Here is a 7,805-nt window from a genome sequence, read left to right on the forward strand (position 1 = left end):
CTAAGTAAACATTTGTTTTAAAATGCTAGTGTCAGTCTGTTCCCAAGAGGGCATACAGAGTAAGAAGTGCCAATCTCCAATATTATGCTTGCTATTTCACCCAACTGATTGAAGAACCAAGCGCTACCTAATAAGGCATGAATAAAAAATGGCTTTAGGGACAGAACTCTGTTGGGATTTGAGCGAGAGAAACATTATGGAATATATCTGTTTTGTGACAGGAAACAGAAACTAAAGTTCTCACATCACAATGCAAGCAATATCACTAACACTAATCAGTTTGGGATAAATTGGCTGTAAGCTTGTAATCTGCTTGCAGATGATTCTGCAGAAATAAATCCATTGCTGTATTTATCTTACTTTTTACCAAAATATAGCTGCAATATGAGATGAGGGACAAGAAGGTAAGGAGCACCCTTAAAGCCATCTTTCTGGATTTCAGGCATCTCTTCTTATCATCCAGCTTGATTTGCAGAGGTATAAGCTGCTATTTTTTGTGGTTGTTTTTTTTATTTTTATTTTTTTATTCTCTTGGAGCCGTCAAAAGTATGAAGTGCCTGCATTCTGTGGCAGATGTTACAAAGAGCCTTTCCGTAAGATATAATAAGGCTGGGTGTGCATTCATATTTTGGAAGGGAAGAATCAAGAAGGGCCTTCATCAGAAGAAGATATATGGTGGCTGGAGTTGAAGTTCACAGATCTTAGAGTTGCTAAGGCTGAGAAACATAGTTCTTAACTTTTTATCCTGTGTGAAAAGCAAAAGAGATATTTTAAACTGGTCTAGAAGTATACACTCCTTCTTCTCTGAGAGAGTAGCTGTGTTAGACTATGGCAGCATTTTCTCTTTAAAAATAAATAAATAAAAGTGCTCTTGCACCTACAGTAAAAGCTTTGGTTCTATTATGATAAATTATAATATAAATTATAATATAAATTATAATATAAATATAAATTATAATATAAATTATAATATAAATATAAATTATAATATAAATTATAAACTCAGATGTTTAGAGTGTTAGCTGAATTAGATTTTGCCAATATAGTAAGGTCAGAGGGAAATGAAATGACAGAAGTGATCATTGCTTTATTAACACACAAAACAGCTGTTGGGTGATAACAGATATACTTGCAGTGATGAACTGATTGATTGAAACTTGCAGAGTGTGGCCTATATTACATCAGGCCATAATGCAAATGATTCTCTGTTATCTTCATCTTTTGCAGCTATTAATTTTTTGACTTTTGATCATTACTATTTCTGTTTTTACTGTAGACTTCTACATTTCAATAAAACACCTTGTGCGTTGTTAAGTAAGAAGCAGTATGTAAATAGTTTAATGACATTTTGCCCTCTTGGAAGCTACAGTAAGTAAATGTGAATTTTTAATGAATTGTAAATCAGCTCTTTTATATTTTGATACACCTTAGTATTTCTTTTATTTAAAAGAAGCAAGCAGCATCTGTGATATCCAATAATGATTTCTCTGGCACACTCTCTCTTTATGTGTGTGTGTGTGTGTGTGTGTATCTATGTGGTGTGTGTGCACTATACATGCATGACTGAGCCAGTACATCTCAAATACTACTGAGAGAACAGATGCCAGAGTTTTGCAATTCACATAGCCAGAGTCAAATGATGTACACCCATGAACCAGTCCTGAGAGTGTAAACACAAACAAATGATTTTGAGTGTTTTTTAATTAAACTCTCTTGGAGTTTACTGCTTGCTCACTATGATGTAACATGGAAATGGCAGGCAAGGAAAAATTTAAGACCTTCTCACCTTTTACAACATCTTGCTCAAAGTGTCTCCTTGAAATTTCTTTTCAAAATTAACCATGGATTATAATTTATGGTTTGCAGTATATGTGAATTGGAGGCCAGAGTTTTGTTCTTATAGTTATTTTCCTCTCTTCAAAAATATGACACAGGGACTTCCCTGGAGGTATGACAAACTAGTATATCTCCAAAAGAGTAGAGTTGACATGACCAAAAGTGAATGACCAGCATGTAGACCAGTTCTATGGAAACTTTCTGAATAAGGAGAGGATGTGAGATTTAGCACTGGTACTCCAAACAGCTATTCCTTGCAAGGAGACTATAGGACAGCAGTGTCCCATGAGTTTGTGTATCAGGAGACATAAGGATGTGCCACCATGCTCGCAACCACAGCAGAGCACTTTAATGAACACTGGATTCACTGAAACTTACCCTCCAATCATTTTCAAAAATTGCCCATTCAACTGTCATAAAGCTTTTAGAGATCTTCAGAATGACAAGTTTAAAAGGCCATCTGGTGAGAATTAAAGAAAAAAATAATAATCAAAAATTGAAAGAATTGGAAATAAACAGCAAAAAGCTAAATAAGAGTTTGATCTAAGAAAGTTATAAATAAACTAAGAATCCTAGCAAATTTGGAATATTGAGAATGTTATTATAAGATTCTGGAAATAATTATACAAATAGATTTTCTGAGAACCAAATTGCTTTATCTGTCTTAAGTCCTAACAGAGATTTGGGACATTTAGATTTCAGTTTTTGGACAGTAAAGGGGACTATTCTAGGCAGAAAAGGAAAAAGAAAAAAAATGTGAAAACTTGCATTTAGTTTTTGTTAATATGGGGATTTACAAAATGACAAAAAATGTTATAAAATATGAAATAATACAGCAGATTTCTAAATAATAGTGTCAGAAAGTATCAGCTACAATGTCAGCAATAATGTGCATTTCTATAGATAGACTATGTCCAAAGATGTTAATAGAGGAATAACAGTTTTGAAACAACTATTGCCTGATGTAAAATTAGTACTACCGAATAATAATAATAATAACAACAACAACAACAATAGCAACAACAACAACAACAACAATAATAATAATAATAATAATTATCATCATCATCATTATTATTATTCCTTACTAGGAACTGCTTCCATTCTACGATGATATCTATAATACCATCAAACATCCACATCTGCCTATCCCAGTCCTTGGGAAGGACTCGATAGGTAGACAAAAATGCCAAATCCAGTCTTAACATCTGGCTGACTGTGCAATGATCAATATAATAATAATAATAATAATAATAATAATAATAATAATAATAATAATAATAAACCCTAGGATGGATTGTAAGACAGAGAAGGTATCTAACGTGGAAACAAAAATGACAAGCCAGTGACCCAGATAAGGACTTTCTACGAGATATTCAAAAGAAGTTGATTGAAGCTTTCAAAAGTAATTGAAAAATACAAATGATAAGCAACAAGAATTATCTGAAAATGACTTTTTATTGGTTTTATAAAAGACATTTGCTAAAGCCTTGAAGAAGCTTTTTAGACAGGAAAAAGAAATATTGCACAGACACCAAATCCTACAACAATATCTGAATGAATTAAAGATCAAGCTTCTTCTTGTTCTTTGTGCTATTCCTACTATATTATGGGTTTGGCAATTTTGCATTTTGCCCGGCACTTTGTTCAGTCTGCAACATTGGCCAGATTTATGCCTACGGTTCAGATTAAAGATCAAGATCGTTAGAATTAAAAGGAAAGGAGTAAAGGTATGTTTCTATAAAGTTCTGGCAACCCTTTATCAACTTTTTGCTGACACCAGGTCTGAAAAGTTGATGATTTATGGGTTTACATATAGATAAGGAATAGGTTACAGGAAGAAGAAATATTCATTTATAACCTTATTGGGGGTAAAGAATTGTTAAGTTTGTCTCTTATCTGTTGTGTTGAAAATTGGAAGTTATTTCTTTATAAGGGTAGTCCTTGATGTGCAACCAAAATTAGGACTGAAAAATTCATTGTTAAGTGGTGTGGTCATTAAGAGAGTCATCATGTGATTGCACCCAATTTTATGATCTTTTTTGACATGATCATGAAGCAAAACATCACGTGCTCAGGATTTGTGATCTTTCCTGGCAGCTTCCCCATTCATTTTGTTTATCAGAAGCCATCTGAGAATGCTGCAAATTGCAATCATAGGATACTGGATGCTGCAACTGTCATAAGGGTGAGCCATTTGTCAAGTTCCTGGATCATGATCATGTGACTGCAGTGATGCTGTGACAGTCATAAGTGTGAGGATCAATCATAAGTCACATTTTTCAGCATCGTTGTAATTCTAAATGGTCGCTAAATTAACAGTCATAAGTCAAGGTATGTACTTGTACTTCTTTTATCTTATTCTGCTTTTTCTTTTTTCTTTTGTTTTTTCCTTATGATTCATTTATTAGTTGTATTAATTGTGTTAAATGTTTATATTATATGCACTTAATGACCAAACTTTCAGAGACATACAAATATGCAGAAATCAATAGCATCAATTTTAAATTTCTCAATAGCACAAATAGAAGTTAAGAGAAAGCAAAAGCTATATGCATTATTAAAGTACATAAAATAAAATTGCAAGAAAATAAGAAAAATCACCTAATGCTTAAAAAGAAAAAAAAAAAAAACCAAACACCTCCACTGAAAATGGCATATTGTAATTGGGCTGTACTAGAAAGTCCTCTAACCTGTAGCAATCTCCCACATCACAATCAATGGTGGCATTCTGTAAAGAATAACTCAGAGATGATTTTTAATTAACCTGGCTGTAAATAATTTATGACTTTAAAAATTAAGACTAGCATTTTAAAGGAATAGACTATGTCTATATAGGTGACAAACACTGAGATTATATGATACTATCATCCATTGTAGGGACAAAATATCTGGATGACCATTTTACAGCAAAAAAGAAAAATATTCAATTTAGTCGCTGTCTGGATTTTTACAGGTCATAAAATAACTTTAAACCCAGTAAATTTGAAATATATAAAAGGGCAACTCAGGGGCTTTGTGCAGCAAGCCATTGTTTGGGGTCCTCTAACAGAATAACAGAAATAGGTAAAAAATATGGGTAGGTTAAAAAGAAAAGAAAAACAAAAATAGCCCTTTTTATCATCTTAGGGAATGTTGGAAGATTTTAAGAGGCAAATTATTTGCCTTAAACTAGCCTAGATATAAAACAGTCCATTCTTCCCTTTATCTTCTACTCAATCGTAGTCTCACCCACGCTTGAAGTGGGAGCTTGGACAAGCTATACAAAATACGTTGTAGCCTCAAATCAATAGAATTTGCACACACCTGCAGCAAACAATCTTGTCCTGTTTTATATGAATTAAGCCATTAAAAACATTCTCCCCATAAATGGGATACAATAAATTTACAATATAGAACATAGAATAACAGAGTTGAAAGTGATCTTGGAGGTCTCCTAGTCCAATCCCCTGCTCAGCCTGAGACCCTACACCATTTCAGACAGATGGCTGTCCAGTCTTTTTTGAAAGCCTCCAGTGATGGAGTACCCACAATACTCTCATGCTGATTAAAAAGCAACTTTTCATTGTACAGGAGGAGTTCCAAAGTGCAAACATCAAACCTTATAGAAAATGAAATGCTTTTTAGAACAAATGGCAGGAAAACCAGTCACTATAACTCTCTCTGTTATTATGGAATACTATCTTACAATCCCACATTTCATACATACCTTTCCACTATGTAATAAACTGAGATATAAAAATGCTACAATTCTTCATGTTAGTTCTTTCTCTTGATTTGCCACCCATACCCAATTTCATAGGTTATGGAAAGCCTTTGATGTTTTCCCGTGCTTGGTCGTATTTTAAAATTAACACCTGGAAGAGAGGATGCTTATACAAGCCAGCTCAGAGAACAGCAACAAAGATGATTAGAGGACTGGAGGCTAAAACATATAAGGAACAGTTGCTGGAATTGGACATGTCTAGTTTAATGAAGACAAGGACTAGGGGTGACCTGATAGCAGTATTCCAATATCTCAGGAGTTGCCACAAAGAAGAGGGAATCAAGCTATTCTCCAAAGCGCCTGAAGGCAGGACAAGAAACAATGGATGGAAACTAATCAAGGAGAGAAGCAGCCTAGAACTAAGGAGAAATTTCCTGACAGTTAGAACAACTGCCTCCAGAAATGGTAAATGCTCCAACACTGGAAGTTTTTAAGAAGAGACTGAAATGGTATAGGATTTCCTGCCTGAGTAGGACTAGATGACCTCCAAGGTTCCTTCCATCATCATCATCATCATCATCATCATCATCATCATCGAATTATTTTGTCTTACTCTTGCAAGTGGTGAGATAACAGATTACCTGCTTTAACTCATTAGATAATTATTTCCCACTGTTGTCTTAACTAGGTATCCAATACCTGCTAGATGTTTAACAGTGTAGCTAATCTTCACTAATATGCAATCTTCCCTTGCAGATGCAATTTTGAGTTGAGGGGAAAAGGTGAGACTGAAAACAACCCCTTTGTGAGTCAACTTCACAGAGATTCTTCCTTGCTGTTACTTTGGTTCACTGCAGGTAGTCTGGGAAGAATCTATCCAATTCACCAACCACTGAACTTTTATTAATTGCAATTATCCTGGTGTGTTCCCCTGTGTACACCCTTTTTGGTATTTGACCCTCCAAAAAAGTTAATGACAACAATATATGTATTGGTTTAACATGCAGTGATAGAAACCAGACCAAAAGACCAAGCTGGACTTATAGGATTCCATCATTAATGCAGACTATGGATCCAAAATTTGGAGACTACCCACCAAAACAATGCTACTAAATGATCTTTCTTAATTTGACTGAAGGACAGCATTAAATAAGTAGGTAAACTATCTCCTTTAAAATAATTTAAAGAAATCTAAATCATATTTAATTTTGTTTTGATGCCACATATAATTTGGAGCACAGATAACTCAGCTCTGTTGAATGATTAAAATAGTGCCCATTCTAGATCTAGACCCTTATTTACACAAGAATGTGATCAATTCAGAGGTGTAAGGAGACACTGGAAGCTTCAGGTTTTAAATATACATGCCATCAAAAAAGTCTTAAATGCTAAAACATCTTCAAGGGTAAATGGAGCAGGTTATAATATAGACTTAGCCAACTGGAAGTGGAGTTGGAGGCCTATGATATCTACACATTCTTAGCTGGGATTCCACTATTTGCCACTTCTAATTCCCCTAGTCCTGTAGCAAAATGCCGAATTTGTTCAGCTTTTAAAACTTTATTCAAAAGTTTTGTAAAGAACATGTAGGTTATTGCTGTTGGTATGAAATCTTTTAAGTACCGTATTTTCTGGCGTATAGGATGACTCAGCATATAAGACGATCCCCAACTTCGGAGATGATTTGCATGGTTAGAAAGTTGTCTTATACGCTGGAAACTACCATATTTTCCAGCGTATAAGATGACTCAGTATATAAGACGACCCCCGACTTCGGAGACGATTCGCATGCTTTAGTTTAGAAAGTCGTCTTATACATGAAAAATACGGTATTATATTTGGGATAGTTCTAATGCATCATAGTATACAGCCAAGTGAAAATGGTAATGGATATCAATAATAGGGAGAACAAAGTTGAGATTAGTATAGCTGAAAGTCCCAAAAGAGTTCAATCAGCTAAACCACAAATCCATTAAATGATTTCATATTGCCTATCCAACTGTGTGATGTATTACAGAATAGCGAAGAAATGGCTGAGTACTCCCACAACCCCCACACATACTTTTGATCTTCACAAATCAAAGAACATCTATAAATAAACCAGTGGCCATTGGCACTGATGTTTAGCACACAAAAAGTAATTTCATGTATTTAGCTCTGATATAGTTTCAAACATATGAAAACCTTGAAATAAGACATACTTACATAAGATTGATCAGTCTTATTTTTTTAGAATGTGAATCCTATAGCATTTCTGTAGAAG

At 34.3% G+C, this 7,805-nt stretch overlaps 1 long non-coding RNA gene across 1 annotated transcript; it reads left to right on the top strand.

The window, feature by feature from the left end:
- Positions 1-1,160: 1,160 nt before the first annotated feature.
- On the top strand, positions 1,161-4,477 carry LOC120301763. Its single transcript, XR_005555021.1, has 2 exons — positions 1,161-1,368; positions 3,937-4,477. It is a non-coding gene; the product is annotated as an uncharacterized LOC120301763 (long non-coding RNA).
- The last annotated feature ends 3,328 nt before the right edge of the window (positions 4,478-7,805 follow it).

Source organism: Crotalus tigris, unplaced genomic scaffold, assembly GCF_016545835.1.
Source record: "Crotalus tigris isolate CLP2741 ecotype Arizona unplaced genomic scaffold, ASM1654583v1 scf7180000024394.776495, whole genome shotgun sequence".
Classification (NCBI taxonomy): Eukaryota; Metazoa; Chordata; class Lepidosauria; order Squamata; family Viperidae; genus Crotalus; species Crotalus tigris.